The sequence below is a fragment of the Dermacentor albipictus genome, chromosome 5, assembly GCF_038994185.2.
Source record: "Dermacentor albipictus isolate Rhodes 1998 colony chromosome 5, USDA_Dalb.pri_finalv2, whole genome shotgun sequence".
In the NCBI taxonomy this organism is placed as follows: Eukaryota; Metazoa; Arthropoda; class Arachnida; order Ixodida; family Ixodidae; genus Dermacentor; species Dermacentor albipictus.
In genome coordinates this window covers 158,797,656-158,815,734 of record NC_091825.1, presented here as the reverse complement: position 1 = coordinate 158,815,734, position 18,079 = coordinate 158,797,656, and the positions used below count along the sequence as shown (strand labels likewise).

Genomic DNA, 18,079 nt, shown 5'->3' with positions numbered 1-18,079 from the left:
TGCTTCGCATAAAAGGCAAGCCTTTTCGTGTTTTCATTCAGGCAGAGCTCCCGACGGTTAAGCGGAACAGTTGAGTTTGCGGTTAGCGATACTTGCAGCTGGTGCACGGAATGACCATTAAGCGTGAACGACAAGTTGTAGGCCTTGCTGGTGAGCGTTATTGCTAGTGAAAGTAAACCGAAGTCTGCTCGTCACGTAGCATGCGTCCACAAAAACGTAAACGACGACTACTCGTCGCCGAAGGTGTTTTTGCAGCGCACCTACCTTTACGAGCTGGTGTTGCAGGTGTCATTCGTAACGAATTCATTTGAGCCTCCTGAGCTCTAAACTGCGTGCGGGTTGTTATGCGGGGCAAAGCGCAAAATATTTCCGTTCATATGGCGAGGAAAATAAAGTGCCTAATTATTCTTGTATTTTGTAACAAAATTTTGATCGTTCTCACTAGTTTTTTTTACTGTTTTCTTTTCTAAGGGAGCGCCAACAATCCGATGGCCTCGCACAAGCGAAACAGGTCTGGTACCAGGTAGCTGCAGTTGGTGGGGCTAATTTCTTGGAATGCAGGTGCGGTTGTTGTCTTGTATCAAAGGGGTCCTGATGATGCAGCTTTAAGTAGGGATCGTAATTTTACGTGCCCTGTCATGGTTTGTGCAACTGTACAAGACCTGCATCTTTCGTGCTCGCCCTGTTATACGGGCTTTGAATGCACATGTAGTTGAACATTATAACTACTGTAGTACCTCATTTTCCAATGAGTGCAGGTTTAGCATCATATGCTGCTTGTTCGAGTGCTCTAGGCTTTTGTTCTGAATGCTGTACTCTTAAGTGGTTGCACGATACAATTGGCCTGGTGTATTTTGTATTTCATTTTGAGAGGACTTTATATCTTCGCAACAGTGATGGCATGGGAAAGAACTACAACCCTTCTTACTATAACATCTATTTTGTTTTCAATGTGCAGGTGGTGAAGGGCAGGCGTCTGCTAACCAGGCAGTCAAACGACCTCGCCAGTTGGTTGCCAAACGCGGCCAACCCAGTAGAGACCATGACAAACAAGACCAAACTGAAAGTGCAGATGACAGTGTTCTGCGTGCTTTAATAATATATGGCACCAACACAGTGCTGTAAATTCCTTCACAGGTTACGTGCCAAAAAGCTCACACGTGTTCTAGCATATAGCGCGCGGTTTGTACAAACGTAATAGCGTACCTACCCGATGTATTCGATTCTGCAGTCTGCACAGCACTCAGTGTGGCCATTGCGGACTTGCATGAGGTCTTGAAGTTTGATATAATCCATACAGCGAAAATGACAGGTTAGAAAAAACGCGAAACACGCCTTCTGCCCAGCTAAAAAGCCCAAGTTTCGCTTTCGCGCCGGGTCGCATCTCCCGCCGTGGCAGCCCAGGCCTGCTACTTCGCGGCGCTTGGGATAGATGGCGCGACCGGCGCTCGTCAATATGGCGGCGCCCTTTTAATTCACGGTGTTCTGGTGTATACGACAGAGTACTTCATAGCCAAACTGTAGCTTTTCTCTCTGTGGCTTCGTTGCCAAGTTCATCTTAAGAGATGAATGAAATGGCAAGCATGTAACATCGCCGAGCCTTTGGCTCCTCATTGACTGTAGCTACGGAGACACATGTCCTGTAAATGCGTCACTCTAGTGTATACAAATACAGACGATAGCTATGATATCTCGGTTCATGCGTTCAAGTATATGTCAATGAATAGGTTACTTTGGTAATGCTAATTAGAAAGACATGCTGCACCTGGCAACAGGATGACGGTCGCGAAAATTCTCAGGAATTTTACACATTGCCCCTTCGGCCATTTGTCAAACTTCACACTAGTGCGCCAGCGCAATTCAATGCGCAGTAATAAAAAATGATATTTTGAGAGACCGGCCGGTATTTAACAACTTTCCGTTAGCAACGTCGAGAGGGTCCTCCCTTCTAATGATATACGCATATACGGCAATTAGTCGTAACGTCCCTGCTGTGATATAACAGGGTTTCTGACATCACCTTACTCAGCCGATGAAGTAAAGCGATAGGAATAATCACAAGCAGCTGAAGGCTACGAACGATGTTGTGTCGTGTGGCCGCGCCTCAATAGAACGCGTCGTTAACCTACACCAAGAATCACCAGGTGAAACATCCTATGGCCTGTATTCCCAGCCAAGTGTATTATCGGCCCCCCAAGCACTTCAGGATCATTTTTCTTTACCAAAACAACTCATGCGTGACTAGTTTCAAACAATAACCAGCTTGAGGCAAAAATCCTAAAGTACATGAGACTGTGAGTCGTAGGCGACTTCCTAACGTAATGTCGCCAAGTACGGTTCTCCGGTTCTCATTCCCACTTCTAATCTTGAGAAATTGGTGTGTATACAAGAAAGAGGACACGGCATGTCAATTCTTTATTACTTGCAGTCCACACATACAAAATATTTAATTATAGCTGTAATGTGAGAAAAATGTGCAAATTGTGCTCAGCGCTAGTAGCTAGTAGACGAAGAGATGCAAAAGACTAAATGCTTTTTTGTATTTTTGAATCACACGAAGAAAGGCGCAGAAGCTAAAGGTACAGCAATGACTGAGATTTCTGCACTTAGTGTCAAAAAAATATGAAATTTTTGCGTAACACCATCTCGCAGCATGCAGTCATTAAATCAGCGTGTCGTAAACAAATGAAAAAAATAAGAACGTTGTACATTTATAATTTATATTAATGAAAAGAAAATAAACACTAACAAAAACATCCATCCAATGAGACCTTACTTATGTGCAGTGCAAATGTCTAATATGTGAAACAGTAAATACAAGGAAATGTATAACAACTACTTTCGATCCATATAAAACAATTTAGTCTCATATGCATTACAACGCAACAAAAATTGCTTAACTTTGTTTGTATCGTCTAATGACTCGTTTGTTAGTTGCTTTTTAAGGATATCTAGAATGGTATCAAAGTTCATATATGTTTCGAGTTGATTGAGAAGCAACCTTTCGGCTGTGTTCGTTCGCGATGCAACAGCCTATATAGGCACTCTGCGCTGAAGCTTTCCAGTTGACAGCAGCGCTGCAACCCGGGATCGGCCACTGTTAAGCTACGCCGGCCGTGCTGCGATGATAAGGCATGATCGTGCTTGAACACAACAGGACGAACGACCCCAATCTTGACCATCAAGATCGGCAAAGCTCGGCGTGTAGCACTCATGCGAGTGATGAAGCATGAGCCTGTGTCCTTGCTTTTCAAATATTTCATTTTCATAGCAGCAATAGCGGCTGGTGTCGGTGACACTGGTGTGATAACTGAAAGAGTCGTAGTGCCATCTGGCCGATGCAGGGTGCCTATATTACTTGGCTTCCATCAGCACCTAAAGCAGCTCATCGCCTCTGAAATAGAAGGCACATGTGGTGAATTAAGAAATGCTGAAAAATTATGCTATAAATTATCCGTTTCGCTTCATTGTATCCTCACCCCAGGTGGTCAAAATTTCCGGAGTTCCCCACTAGGCGTGCCTCATAATCAGATCATGGTTGTGGCACGTAAAACGCCGTAAATTAATTTTTTTATTGTATCCTCATGGCGAATGAAAACCATGCTATACGAGTACAGTCTTTAAACATGAACGAAGTAACTTAAAATTGCTGAATGCGTAATATGGCCAAAATAACGATACTAAGACGACGGCTGTGAGGAACTTAGTGTAATTATCAGGCCGCTGTATCCAGTTAAGCCTGCATCGCGATCACACTGTCATGGTTCCAATTAAGTGTGATACTACTGGGCAAACACTGTCTATACGCCGGTTCTGTTACACATCTCTTTTCTTCCGCAGATATAACTGAAACGACACAGCCGTTTTCTCTAAGACGAAACATCTAACATCTGCTCATTTGAAACTTCCCTGTCAGAGGGGCGTGGAAACAAACGCTCTTTTTTGTTTTTGCTATTTCTTTAACATGTGCTTGCTATGCTTTAGCAAACCAGAGCACACATGGACTTTGGCCTTATCATTACAGACGAACAGTCCTGGAGCAACACCCGTAGTGGTAAATAGATGTCAGGTAAGCCCGGTGGTTCTTACAGCTGACAGGTCAACCATGCATCTACACTGCGGTGTGTGTGTGAAAACATTTATTGGAATGAGGTCCGGAGGCTCGACTTCTTAAGTCAAGGCGGGCCGCTCCCACGTTGGCACTGTCAGGCCAAGCCTTTCAGCGACATCATGGGCCCTCTGGACGGCCCTTAGTTGGTCCTGAAACAATGGGCTTTGAATCCTTTTCTCCCACTGTGTCCATTCTTCAATGAGGTTGGGGAGAGTCGCGGGGCACCCCGCCAGCATATGTCTGATTCCAATGATGCCATTACAATCGTTGCAGTTCATCCTAATCTCCCTCTCTGGATATATTTTATTAATGGTGTACGGTGTGGGATATGTACCTGTTTGTAATAAGCGCAGTGAGACTGCCTGAGCCCTGTTCAGTTTTGAATGTGGCGATGGGAATTGCCTGCGTCCTAAATAGTAGTGTTTGGTAATGTCATTGTATGTTATTAAATGATCTCTAAATTCCCTGCCTTGATGGTGAACGGCTCGGTTGTGACTGTCACGGTTAGCAAGTCCGCGTGCCAAGTCATGAGCAACCTCATTGAGGTTTATCCGAGACTCGTCCACTTTTCCCATATGCGCAGGAAACCATCGAATTTCAGTTCTCATAATCCCAATGTTTTCAAAAAGTTTCGCTGCAACGCCACCTACGTAGCCTTTATCTAAACACTTTATAGCGGATTTCGAATCACTGCAAATGCAGGCCCACTTATTACTCCTGATGGCTAGAGCAATTGCCACTTGTTCCGCCACCATGGGGTCCTTGGTAAAAATAGTGATAGCATCTTGCACCTTCCCTTCATAATTTGAGACAATGGCCGTATATGCTTCTTTACCTTTCACCCAGGCTGCATCAACTACAGCTGCCAATTGGTTCTGCTGTTCTATTTCCTGCAAGAGTGCTTTAGCTCTTGCCTTTCTCCTTTCGACATTATATTCTGGATGCATGTTTCTGGGGAGAGGGTTGGTTCTGATGTTGTTCCTAACGTCAGTCCTTAATTCTACTTCACCCTCTATTGGGCTCCTTGATGTATTCAGTTCTGCACCTATTGCCTGTAGTATGTTCCTGCCAGCTCGTGATTTTGTCAATCTTTCGTGTTGCGCTAGCTGTTGAGCGTCCGCGATTTCTTCCATTATGTTGTGCACCCCTAGACTCATGAGTTTGTCAGTTGCAGCGTTACTGGGTATCCCTAGGGCTACTGTAACGAGCTTCCTGAGCATCACATTAAGTTAGTTAAGTTCTGCCTGCTTCTATTTGAATAATCCAGCCACATAAGTGAAGTGACAGAGAGCAAAGGCGTGTATTAGCCTGCGGTGTCCTCGCTCCCTTTTCTTTCACCTTTCATTAACGCGTTACCCCGTCACAGGGTAGCCAGCAGGTGGTTACAACTGGTAAGATCACTGCCGTTTCTTCGCTCTCAAATCTTACTCGATCTACAAAAAAAAAAGAACACATACGAGCTTCGCGCAAACCACACAGTTTATCCGCAGGCAGCCAGTTAAAGAATTTTGTCCCCTTTTGTCTTGATTTACTGCCCATGCCACTGTCGTCTCTTTCGTGACCAACTACGTGTTCGTTTCTGTTTATGGAGTGTTCTACGAAGTTGCAGAGGGCACATGGGAGCAAAGTTCTTGGTAATCTAGGAATGTGGTGATTAACACGATTACGTGTGGCTAACGGCGGAGTTGTTGAGTTCTGACGACTTTACAAAACCAGCTGTGGCGTACTTAACAGTACTTTTGACACTGTTCCCGCATGTGTGGTGCCATCATTAACTGCCCTCACTTCTTAGAACTCAGAACTCGGTTAGATCACAAGAATGGCGAAAGAAGCGGTTCTCGATAGAATTACTGCCCATTCCAGCCAACTGTTTGCTCTTTCCTTGCATGCGAGGGCACTCTTTTATTCACACACCCCACCATCAAGATCTAATCTATTACTGTCTGAGCGTGCGCGCTTGTGAAGCGTGCTATCGGGTTGAAACGCTTGGTGGCTTTTCTTACTAAGCGCCCACAGCCGCATGTCGTCACTTTGCGCACCCCGCGCAACAAAACAACTAAAACAAGACAATGAAATCAAGAGACAGAAGCAGACCAAAGAACGCGGGCGCGTGTCTCTGCAGTATACATTGTGCTGAGCGCACGCTTTGTCTTTGATGTACTCCACTTTCTGTCGCGGCAGTAATCCCGTGCACGCATGCGTGCGTGGGCTGCGCTTCCCGCGGCAGCGACTTGACATGCTCTCTACGTGAATATACATGTTGCTTGGCAGTTTACGCAAATAGGCATTCCCGTTTTGGCTCTGGCACGTCGCGATCTTCGTGTGAAGCATGACGGGTTCTTACGTGTGTCAGGGACATACATTAACGCATGCCGCGACACACGAGCTCACCTTCAGATCAATAGATCTATCATGCAGTGCTGGCACTGTGGTGGGCAAAGAACTGGGTTCAGGCATTCTTTCTTGCAGAAGCTAGGGCACTTCTTGGCTGGCGCTGCCATGATCAGGGCCAGCAGACACACCACCAGTACAGCAATGATAAAAATCTGACGAAGTGTAGTCATAGTGCCTGCAACAGGAAAATATTTTGCAGATAATCTGGGACTGAAAAAAAAGAAAAGCTGGTTTAGGTTCTCAAGAAGTGCTTTCCGACAATACGTGAATATGTTTTGATATGTAACGCTGACTTTCCAAATAGATTATTTTCTTGTTTCAAGCCATTTTTACAGTTTTATTAAAGTCACGGATGTTATCCGAATAGAATAAGATAATCAGATGTATGTGTTTGGCGAAGAGTATTAGTGAAAGCTGAAATAACTGGCAGGGGTACATTATTGAAAAAGCTTACATGCTTTTTAGTAGAGTAGTTTGCTGGGCCAGTTGGTGCATGGTGAACGTATAATGGTTTCCAGCAGGTACGGACGCGAGCACAAGTAAGTAGAAACGGACAGGGAATGTGGACAGGGAACGGACAGGGAGATTTGTGGAATGTTTTCGAAATAAACTTCAGTTGTAAGTCCAGCGTTGTCCTGTCCATTTCTACTTGTGCTCGCGTCCGTACCTGCTGGAAACCATTATACGTTCAACTTACATCCTTTGGGTCATATCTTGTCCCGCAACAATAAGCGTCAAATGTAATATACCATGAATGTATACAACCGAAGATGAGCAAGGGACGCGGTAAGAAACCAATGTAGCTCAACATGAACGAGGTTCTTCCAGTGCAGCAACAACTAAAGACGCCAATATTTAGATACGTATTGAATGAAATTATGCAGAGCTAGGGCTTCTAAAAACATCTTGCGCGTATGTCAATTCCACCTAGCTCAAACAAAGCAACGCTAACCATGGTACGAAGCGCAACCAATAAAAGTGGTTAATATGGTAAAATTGCAATGCGCAAACGAGGCGAAGCTGGTCACAAGCCGTTAAGTATGAGCCCAAAGCATAGATTCACTAACCCTGTCCGTGCACCTTGCTCACTCGTGGTAGACAGGCGGCGTCCTACGGATGCAAAGACGTGCAGTTTTATGGTGGCGCGTGTCAGGCCGCCGAGCAAAAGCCCGAGCGCTATCGCTTGCTGATTGCAGGTGTTTGCCCCGTCTTTTGTGGGAAATACGTGTGAAGATAAGGGTCCGACGGGACAAGAGTACACGCGATTGCAGATATCACATAGACTGAAAACTTCGGAAAGCTTTTGGTGCGGTATTCTTGTGTCATAAAACAACGGCATAATTAAATTCGCCCTGAAGAAGGGAAGAAGAATAATTGTAGATAACCAGAGTAAAGAGGTAGGGGGGTGGGCGATCTGTACTGTGCACTAAGCTGAACTTGTGGACAAAACTATTTTAGAAATTAACAGGATCAGTGTGCTTTGCCGGTAAATGAGGCGAGCACATCTGAGAGCGCCCAGTATAAACGGCTTCGGTTATGCCGCGGAATACTTTGAACGAGAGAGTTGCAGGTTTAGTCGTAGATTGTATGCCTCAAGAAAGCAAACAGTTACGATGAAACTAGTCCAGCTTGGGACTCATCTAGCACCTCCGTTTCGCTGAAACGAAGCCACTGTGTGCATGACTTCATTAAATTGGCTTCATTGGATTGTTGAATGTTCTGTTTTATTATTTCTTCTTTTATCTACAGAACAGAATACCTCTGCGAGCGCATCCTTGAGGGAAGTAGCGCATAAAACATTGTTGAGATATCATACGAGCACAGCGCCCATTCGTAACCGGAAGATAAAGCGGAATGTTTCTGCCTGCAGTTATGTGCCCGACGCTTCTTCTAGCGGAAGAATGGTGGTATAATAGAACCAAAGCTCACCGTGGCCGATTTGGCGTGACGTCGCGCTATGCTCAACCTCGGAAGCGGTTGCAGAACTCACGACATCCCGCATCCGTGGTGGGCGGTCAACCTCTAGCGTACGCGTGCGGTATCATAAGAGTCGATTACACTAATCTCGGCAAATTATGTAAAGAAGACATTACACCAAAGTTGTAGGCGATTTCATGCAATGTCACTTTCCAGCAACACAGCAGGAGCACAGCCTCAATGAAGAACACAGAGACTTCACAGTGAGCCGCAGTTAGATACCTTCCCTTTACGCACTTTCACCAAAATGTCAAGAGTTATCATTTTAATGTATCACTCTCCTCCTCCTCATAAAAGTTCAAGTTTATCTCCCCCTCCCTCGTATCCTACTTCACTGAAGCCTGGTTTCGGTCACCATTCTTAGACATTTATCAAAAATAGCTCTCGGAGCAAAGTGCTATGGTCTGTTGAGCGTTGAGCAGGCGCTGTTTTCTGTCACAGTGCCCCACGCTGTACATGAATGTTCTTTGAGCGCGTTCTTTGAGGATTGATACTTCTCGACACATTTTGGGAGAGAACTGCGCTTTACCTTTGATTTGTGCATTTGCCTTCTGTCTCGTGTGTGCTTAAGCCATCTCGGCGTCCAAATAAAGCTGATGATGATGGAAAGAAACATAATATGCAAAAAAGAAAAAAAAGCATTATTGCGCACGCAAGCGTCCTTTCTCCCGCCTCCATCGCAATTACTATTGCAGAGAAGCGGGCCCCGAGAGTGTGAGTTGCTGGGTGGTGATGGGGAAATGGTTTGGAGAGCAGGGTGCCTTCGGCTGCGTAGCGCCGCGTAAGGGTTTTAGCAAGCGGGAAGCAAGTGGAAACAGAATGCGCTGGCGAATGTTGATGGGCACGTGCGTGCAGTGCCCCGTGCTTGCACGAGGGCGATTTTACGTTTTTTCTGCAGGGTTCACTGTGTGTGAACCAGAAAAGAAAAGCGAGGAAAACGGAGTTATACCGTGACGTATGTGGGGCAAACAACGCGAAAGTTCTTTTTTATTCTTGCATTCTTGTTTGCTTGCATTCTCTGCACTTAGTTGAAATAAATATTGAGATGAATTAAAAATAGATAAACACTGATATTGCTGCTTCGAAACACGTCCTTCTAAATTTCCTTGATACGCAAAGCCCATTGAAATGACTTTTCCTTTATGATCTTCGTCAGCTTCCACCATAGTTCATATGTACATGTATGTGCATCACCTCATGATAATAGACCGCCCACGATAACTTTGTTTTCTTTGCGGCCGTGGGAGTAAGCTTATGCGTGTGCCTTCGCGCGGCCTATGGGTCATTTCTTTTGTCTTCTTTTACTTCTTTTATTTCGCTTCTCATTTTGGCTTGGCTCACGTTCGTGTGCTTATGTCAGGATAACAGTGACGTGACACTTACGTTGAACAGAAAGATTGATTCATTAACGAAATATTTGAAATATTGAAGTGATTCATGGTGCTTTAATACGAAAGGATAAGTTTGGATATTGGGGCGTTCAACTTGTATAATTGAAGTCTGGGATTTGCTTCTTAACAGTCGGGTTCAATTAACGCCGCTTCTCAGTTTTCATTCTTTAAACGACAGCACAGACTTCAAGTCAAGTAATGCATAATTTTTAATGCACTTCAAAGAGACAATTATTGTGGCACCAAAGTGCCACACATTGGCACCTGCGCATGGGCAAACTGAGTATTATAGCAAGAGAGAGATAAAACTTTACTGCGTCCTTGATGGGGTCCCGGGGGTGGAAGGACTAACCCCCAGACCTCCCCCCCCCCTTCCTAAGAAGGCGGTCACTCCTTTCTTTCTGCTGGCGTCTTCGCCCATCCGGAGGGCCAAGAGGTCTTCTGGGTCTAAGCTGGGCAGAAAAGTCTCCCACTGCTCGGCCGTAGTGATGATGCGTGTAGTGTTAATGCGGTGGGTGTTGATCGGTGAGGCTTTGGGGCATTGCCAGATAGTGTGATGGAGGTCAGCTTGGGCCTCGCACGCTTTGCAGAGTGGGGAGTAATGCATCGGGGTAAATGCGGCTGTACATCACGGGGTTTGGGAAAATTCGTGTCTGAAGTTGTCGCCAAATGGTGGATTAAGATTTATACAGTGTTTTGTGTACCGGGGGTAGCCTAACCACTCTCTGCGGTAGAGAAGGTGGATTTATCTGAACGTCACTATTCCGTACCGCGCGTGACAGCGAAGCAGAACAGAGGGCTGGTCAGCACCGGAAGACGCAGGAGAAGGATGATGCGCCCGGTGTGCGAGAGCTCGGGCGGCATCGTGGGCGGCATCGTGGGCGGCTTTGTTTCCAGCCAGACCCGAGTGACCAGGGGCCCAGATGATCTGGACGAGGCGTTGCCTTGAGGGTGGAGTGCCGGAGAGTATATTCTGCGCTTGGGGCGCTATCAGTCCTCTCGTATAGTTGCAAATGGGCGTTTTGGAATTGCTGATGATGAAGTGTGCATTAGTAGAGGCGTAGGCCGAAGCGATGGCCGTTTCTTCTCCTCCTTCGGGTTGACGCGGTCGCGGCGAGGCGGTACTGCGAGCGCGCGACGATGACGACCGCGGTGGCGTTCTAGTAGGGGTATTCCGCTTTGTCCACGTAGGCTACGTCAGCGGCTTGGTAGTAGTGCTTTTGTAGTCGTTAAATTTTGTCTGCGCATCGCTCCTGATTGTGTTCAGGGTGCATATAGCGAGGTGTGGGCGGGATAACTAGCTGAGCGCGAAAGTTCGGAGGGACGGGTAGTTTTGGTCCGAATCGGGTGGTGTAGGTTATGCCTAGGGTACCTAGACTGTGCCTGCCCGTGGTAGAATTGGCAAGTCGTTTGTATTGGCTAATGCACCGAGCTTCAATAAGCTAGTCTGTTGTGTTGTGAATGCCGAGAGTGTCCAGTTTCTTGTTAGAGGTAGAGATGGGTAGATGTAGGGCTTGTTTACAGGCCCTCTTGATCATGGTATCGAGTCTGACCTTGAGTCTGAGGCTGAGGTACGGGGCGACATAGGTGGTCCTGCTCAGGGCGTAGGCGGTTACCAGGCGTATCGGGTTGTTTTCTTTCATGCGGTGATGTTAATTTGCGATGCGTGCAATGAGGCGAGTGGTTTCGCGTACATGAATATCTAATTGCTTGAGTATCACCGTGTTTATGCCGTTTTGGTGGATTCATAAGCCAAACATACGGATGCAAGGTACAGTAGGTATGCATTGCAAATGTACGTGGAGTTGTATCTCGGAGGGGGGAGGGGAGAGGCTGAGGATGTGGACGTCAACCTCCTCAATTAGGCTTGTATAGAAGGATCTCCGATTTCTGTGGGGATCACTCCACGTGGTTCTACATATGCCACAACCTCGTTGATGGCTTGCTGCAGCGTGTCTGGGATGACCCCATCGCTGCCCCCGGTGAACCACAGGGTGATGTCGTCTGCTTAAAGGCTATGCTTGAGGTTGGGAATGCTAGCCAATGAAGGCGGTAGTCTGAGCAAGGTCACGTTATGTAAACACAAAAGGGGACAGAACCGATCCTTGCGGCGTGCCTTTGCTGCTGAAGTGAATAACTGGCGACTGCAACTTTCCGATGGTGATGGTGGCCGTGCGACCTGTAACGAAATTTTTGACCTAGTTACATGTTCGGTGTCCAACCTGAAGTTGTGCCAGTTGGGTCAGTATGGCCTCATGCGGGGCGTTATCGAAGGCCTTGGTTGGGTCAAGCCCCAAGGTGGCTGTGATGCCCAGCCTGGAGCTTTTAACGCCTTCGATAATTTCGTTTTGAGCTGAAGCATGATATCTTGAACAGAAAGATTAGCGCGGAAGCCAATCATGGTATTGAAGAAGGCATCGTTCTCTTTCATGTTTGTGTGTAGCAAGAATAATTATTAACTTGTCATTATGCGTGCACAGTGGAAAACAGGAAGCTGGAAATCCTCTTAAATATTCTTCGTCGGTTCAGAGCATGAAAGGTATGTTTACCTATTGCGAATTGATCATATTTCAGTTTATTACCCTTCTGTGGTTGCGTCATTTGCCCGAATTTTCGAATTTAATTTAATAGTTTGCACCATTTCTGCCAGAGGACTCTGAGCTACATTAGCCTATAGAAGTGAGCATTAACTGTTACGTCTAAAAAATTAAATAGCGGGGTTTTACGTACCAGTGGCCCGATATGATAATGAGTGGGTGACTCCGGACTAATTGCGACCATCCGGGGTTTCTTAAAGAGCACACAATGCCCACGGGCGTTTTTGCATTTCGGCTCTATGGGAATGGAGCCACTGTGACCGACATCTGATTTCATCATGTCCAACAAAAAGGTCACGAGGTCGTTTTTCAATGGGTACCTGGCCATTGTGGAATCAGTGGCAATGATTGCGCCGATAACGCTGCTCGCACAGCACATCATGACGAGCACAGCGTTCCAATTCCGCTTTCGAGGACAGACGCCGCAATGCAGCTTCGACACCTGGCACGCAGTCTCACACTGACCGAGTGGAACTCGCCAAACTTGCGACTTACACGACTGCATCGACTAAACCCCTCCCTGCAACTCCGACCTCCACTCAGACTTCCTCGACGTGAAGCTACGCTTCTTTGTCGCCTTTGGCTAGGAGTTGCCTTCACAAAGGCATACTCTAAATTAATTGGAATGAGTGACAGCGCAGCATGCGAGGTCTGTGGCACCGAAGAAAACATCGACCACCTGCTGTGCCACTGTCCACGATACACCCCTGAGAGACAAGAACTTGCCAAAGCCTTTCAAAAACTGGACAATCGGCCGCTTTCTGTGCAGGTGCTGTTGGAACAGCGCCCCCATCGCCCGTCGGCCCATAAAGCGGTGAAGGCACTTTTGTGCTACTTAAGGACGACGGGCTTGTGCGACCATCTGTGACTATTAATGAAATTTCTGTAAGCCCACACACGTCAGCGAACTCACCGCAATTTCCTTCTTTCCTTCCCTCCTCTCTTTCCCTGTTATCTTTGTTATCCCCTTTCCCATTCCCCCGTGTAGGGTAGCAAACCGGACGTTATTCTGGTTAACCTCCCTGCCTTCTCCTTATCTCTTTCCTCCTCCCCCTCTGATTTCATGACCTTGTGCCTATCAGCGCAACGACAAAGCGATTAAGCAACCACGGCGGGTTAGGTGCAGAGACCCTGGTAGATGAGACTGAATTGATGAAAGCGAAATAAAAAAATAGAGAGAGAGAGAGAGAGAGAGAGAAGAATAATGCTCTATGAAGAGGTTAGCATAGCTTGGCCTGCCACTCGAAATGTAATATATAATGGGGGGTAAATGAAGATGCGAGAAGAAAAGCACATGCAAGTAGACACGTGAAATGAAAGCACCCCTTGCCGTGATACGGGCCATGAACCTGAATTCCGGAGACACGTGCGTGGTAAAGTTGAAGGGAAAAGTTTTAAAGTGGGCTATGAGCGATGAAACATTGCTCAAAAGTTGTTTGTAAGCTAGATAGTAAACGTACCGATAGGACACGCAAGAAAGAAAACTAAATCTCCACTCGTCGCAATGTATGGTATATATGGCTACTTGCCATGACTGTATACACGCAGTTATCGACGCTATCTGTCCTCTCTGGCTGCAATACGAAACGCGCCTGATACACACCTATGGGCCTGAAATCAAGAAGTGCTCCCTTTTGAATCACGAGCAGTCATAACAGCCTTGCGACAAGGCGTCTGTTGAGACGTCACCACATCGTCGGACATCTTAAAATCCCTGCGGGCGCTGGAAACACCGGATATCTAAAAAAAGCTTCAATGATTTTCCAGCTAAGGTGAGCTTGTTCGAAAAACGACCTTATTTTAATGCCGAACTTTTTTGGCAACTGATTATGTTCACCTCATTCACAGCCACGTGCGGCGTACTCAAAAATTACGAAACATATAGTCACCGCGGTGACGCAAACAGTGCTAGTGCATGCGGACAATCCGTCAAACCAGCAGACACTTGGCGAAAAAACGTAATAATCACACAAATCCTGGAAGACATTGAATTAGCCACCGGGGAACCGCAGGAGGATCTTGTTACGAGTCACCCTACTGCTAGCTCCCACTCGGACCATGAGTGTATTCCTCCGTTTAATGTTTTGAAAACGTAGAAAAGTGCTACTTTTAGAGGTGCTTTTATTTTTGTCTCGGTAACATATTGTCGTCATCAATTGAAAAGAGAGCTTCCTAAGTTGTGTACAACCACTGGCAAACTCTTATTTCAGAAATCTCGCCCTTTTGTGCACAGATTACTCCACATATTGAAGAATTCCCTCCTTCCCCACCATTGTCACATCCTCTGTTGCGGAAGGAAGTTCGAAGAAAGATTAGCATCGCTTATTGCACGATGTGCAGTGCAGCTACCTTTAAAAAAATAAAGTTTATGCCTGTGTGAGCTTTAAGAGGAAGCTTTAGCTCGGGTTACGAAGTGACTCGGGCCCAACTCCGATGCAGCCTTTTCAAATACATGTAAAAGGCAAAAAAGTTTTTCTAAGACAATCCCTGGGCCCATTTTAATAAAATTTGTTGCATTTAAGAGAGGTCGTTAAATTCTAGTGACTGTTAAAAGCGGAATTTCGATTTAATGCCTGAATTTTGTTTAAAAAATGTCAAGTATTCGCAAGTTCGGAAAAAATTGACGCCCGAAGTTTATAAATTAATAGCTCTGCATCAAGAACAGATATCGCAGTTCTGTAAACGGCATCCATTAGATAATTCAAAGTGTACAAATTCGATATGTGAATTTGTATATTAAGTGAATTTGTTACATTGTGTACAAGGGTTCCGCAAAAGCTCTATTTCGATATTACCGAATTGCTTTAGATTCATTTGTAGCATATAAATTTTGTTCGCTTTAGATGTAGCATTAGATGCAATTCACGGAAATGTGATATCATTTTTTCTTGCTGAGTTACAGTGCTGTAAACTTGACAGTCTCGTTTGCTGAAATTTTTTTCATTTTCGCCAATGTTTAATATAAAATTGAGGACCTAAATGAAGTATTCCAAGCCAACAGTCACTAGATTTTAAGTTTTCTTTTAAATGCAACAAACTTTACCAAATTTGGTGCCGTTGTTGTCGAGAAAAATGAATTCTTATTTTACATGTATTTAGATAGGAGCTTCTGAGCTAAAGCTTCCTCTTAATTAATAAAAATTAACTAGGCAGAATAAACGCTCATTTTGGAATCTATGTAAAGTCTTCGTGAAGCGTTTGATTAAATGTTATAAAACTGAAATCAATTCATGAAATTTTTTGCATTTTAATCTAGTGCAACGCATAATCTTATGCACTGTTTATGTTTGTCCACCGCAAAGGTCGGAACTTTGTGGTTAGGCAATAATTCAGGCAGCCCTGCTATCCACTCTGCGGCGTGGACTGCAGGACCAGCGAGTGGTGCGAATAAGAGAGCTATATTATCAAATAGCATAGAAAGGAAATTACGTCACTTTTCAGTATCTTGCGCTGCTGTGGCATTATGGGAACAAACATGCCAATGAAGCTGCTAGACGTGCTCACGAAGATGGCGTCCAGGAACCCACGCCACTGTCAGGAAAGGATGCAGCAGCAAATCTTCGCATGCTCGATCTTAGTGTAAAACAATCAAAGTGGAACACGCCAGGTTTCCAGCATTGCCCTCTGCAACGTCTGGACCCACCGAACTGGCTCCGCATTCTCAACTGGGCTACCTAGAACTGGGAAAACTGTTTTTTGCCAGCCGTGGCTCAGTGCATCTTTTAAAGATGGTTTCATCCAAATGACTGACAGTGCTGCCTCTGACGGCTGCGGCAGTGAAGAAACAAGCGAATATGTCCTCTGTCATTGTCCACGCTACAGCACCCAGAGACCGTCGCTAGCGATAACGCTGGTTCTAACATGAACGCTGGTACGCCTCAACGACAGGCCGCTTTCTTATCAGACGACCTTGGAATGCCGGCTTTAACAGTCCTCAGCTGGGAAGCAACTGAAGAACCTATATTGAAGTTCCTCCGTTCCTGCGACCAAGCTGAATGACACTGACACTACGCGTTATTCTTTTATGTTTGTGCATGTGTGTGTGTGTTTTCCTCGCTCTCTCTCTCTCTGCATGTACATTTACTTTTTATCTTTCTGTCCCCTCTTAATTCTTCCCCAGTGTAGGGTAGCAAACTGGAGGTTTGTCATCCGGTAACCTAGGCTTTAGAGATAACTATGAGGCAACACTATATTGCCTCCATCATTACGAGAACCAAAAGACGCCCGCAGCATCCTGTACTCCGTTCCATGCATAGCAGTCAGTGCTGTGGGAGCTACGCAAGAAGTTCCGCTAAGAAATGTTATTGCTCCGCGCGTTTCGTCTGTGCTTCGCGCAGCATTCCGTCCGTGCCTCGCTGCGCGCCAATGGCGCTCGCTCCTGCGAGCATGCGCGTGAGGCTCCTTGCGACGGATTGCAAATAAAGAACCAGAAAAGAACAGAAAAAAAGTTATCTAAAACAACGCAATAGCAGCCGTGTGCCACGATGTGTTTCTTTTTAAGGATTAAAACATGTTACATTCAATACCGAGACTATATAAAAAAGACATCTGAGCACAATTGCGGTCAAAAAACGTCGAACTACATCCAAGTGCGAACGAAGCCACTGCAAGAAGTCTCTCTAGCCTCCACAGCGTTCACCGCTATGGTGTATGTGTCCCAAAAAGCCGTCACACACCAGATGCGTCAAGCAAGGCACCGCAACGCTGGGCCGCGCGTGACACCACGCCACGTGCTGACAGACCACGGCTTTTGCTCGAGAACCGGACGGCTGGCACGCGACAAGAGGTGACAAAGAAGGGGACGAAGACGCGAAGCTCGAGTGACATTTTTGTGTTGAGTCTCTTGAGTTGGCGGTGCACAGGTTGGCCCAGAATCAATTAGTTTTCTCAGAAACGGCTGTCGTAACTATTAGTTATATGTTCAGATTTATGCGCAGGTATACTGCTTGATTATGCGGTAAAGAGGTGGGCCCACTCGCTGTACTTTGCTTAACATATATATTTTAGGCGTTTGGCTTTCTCCACCCTAAATCTTAATTCTATGTCTCTCGCCATTCAACCATGGCGACAACTACAAATTGCCGAAATTGGCATTGCAATAAGTAAGCGCCATTTTAACCCTTCATTAATCCAATAGGTGCTTTTTTCGCATATTTTACCATTATCATTTCATGTCTTAAAAGCTTCAGCTCATGAGTGCAAAATGTAGTCACCGTAAACGTTCCTGTTTGCTCGTGACAATTGAAATGGGGCTATAGAAGAGTATCGTTACGTTAGCTTAAGTAGGGTACTGAAGCGAATACCCGGCTTACTAGATCTTAACAGCTTGTCGCAATAATAGCGGTGTTTCCCCTTATAAGTCTACGAGGGAAGGTTTGAAAAATCAGGGTAACGGCGGCGAAACCTTCGTTGCCGAAGGGAACGAGGCCGTTTGCATTTTTGACTGACTGTTTGAATACAGTGATGACAGAAGTGAAAATGACCAGGTTAGGTAAATACTAGAAAAACTTGTAAGTACTGCACAATTGCCTAATACTAGCCAACAAATAAAATCCCACAATACTATATAGTCCCACACTGCGGTAAATAATGTTTTGTGGGCGTTAACA

General features: G+C 45.7%; 1 long non-coding RNA gene across 2 annotated transcripts; it reads right to left on the bottom strand.

The window, feature by feature from the left end:
* Nucleotides 1-2,398: 2,398 nt before the first annotated feature.
* Nucleotides 2,399-7,712, bottom strand: LOC135916629 (uncharacterized). 2 transcript variants are annotated; one of them, XR_010568990.1, is made up of 3 exons: nucleotides 7,573-7,712; nucleotides 6,503-6,680; nucleotides 2,399-3,394 (listed from the first exon to the last, which is right to left on the bottom strand). It is a non-coding gene; the product is annotated as an uncharacterized lncRNA (long non-coding RNA). The 2 variants fall into 2 exon arrangements; XR_010568989.1 differs by having other exon boundaries at nucleotides 6,503-6,715; nucleotides 7,573-7,701.
* Nucleotides 7,713-18,079: the final 10,367 nt, after the last annotated feature.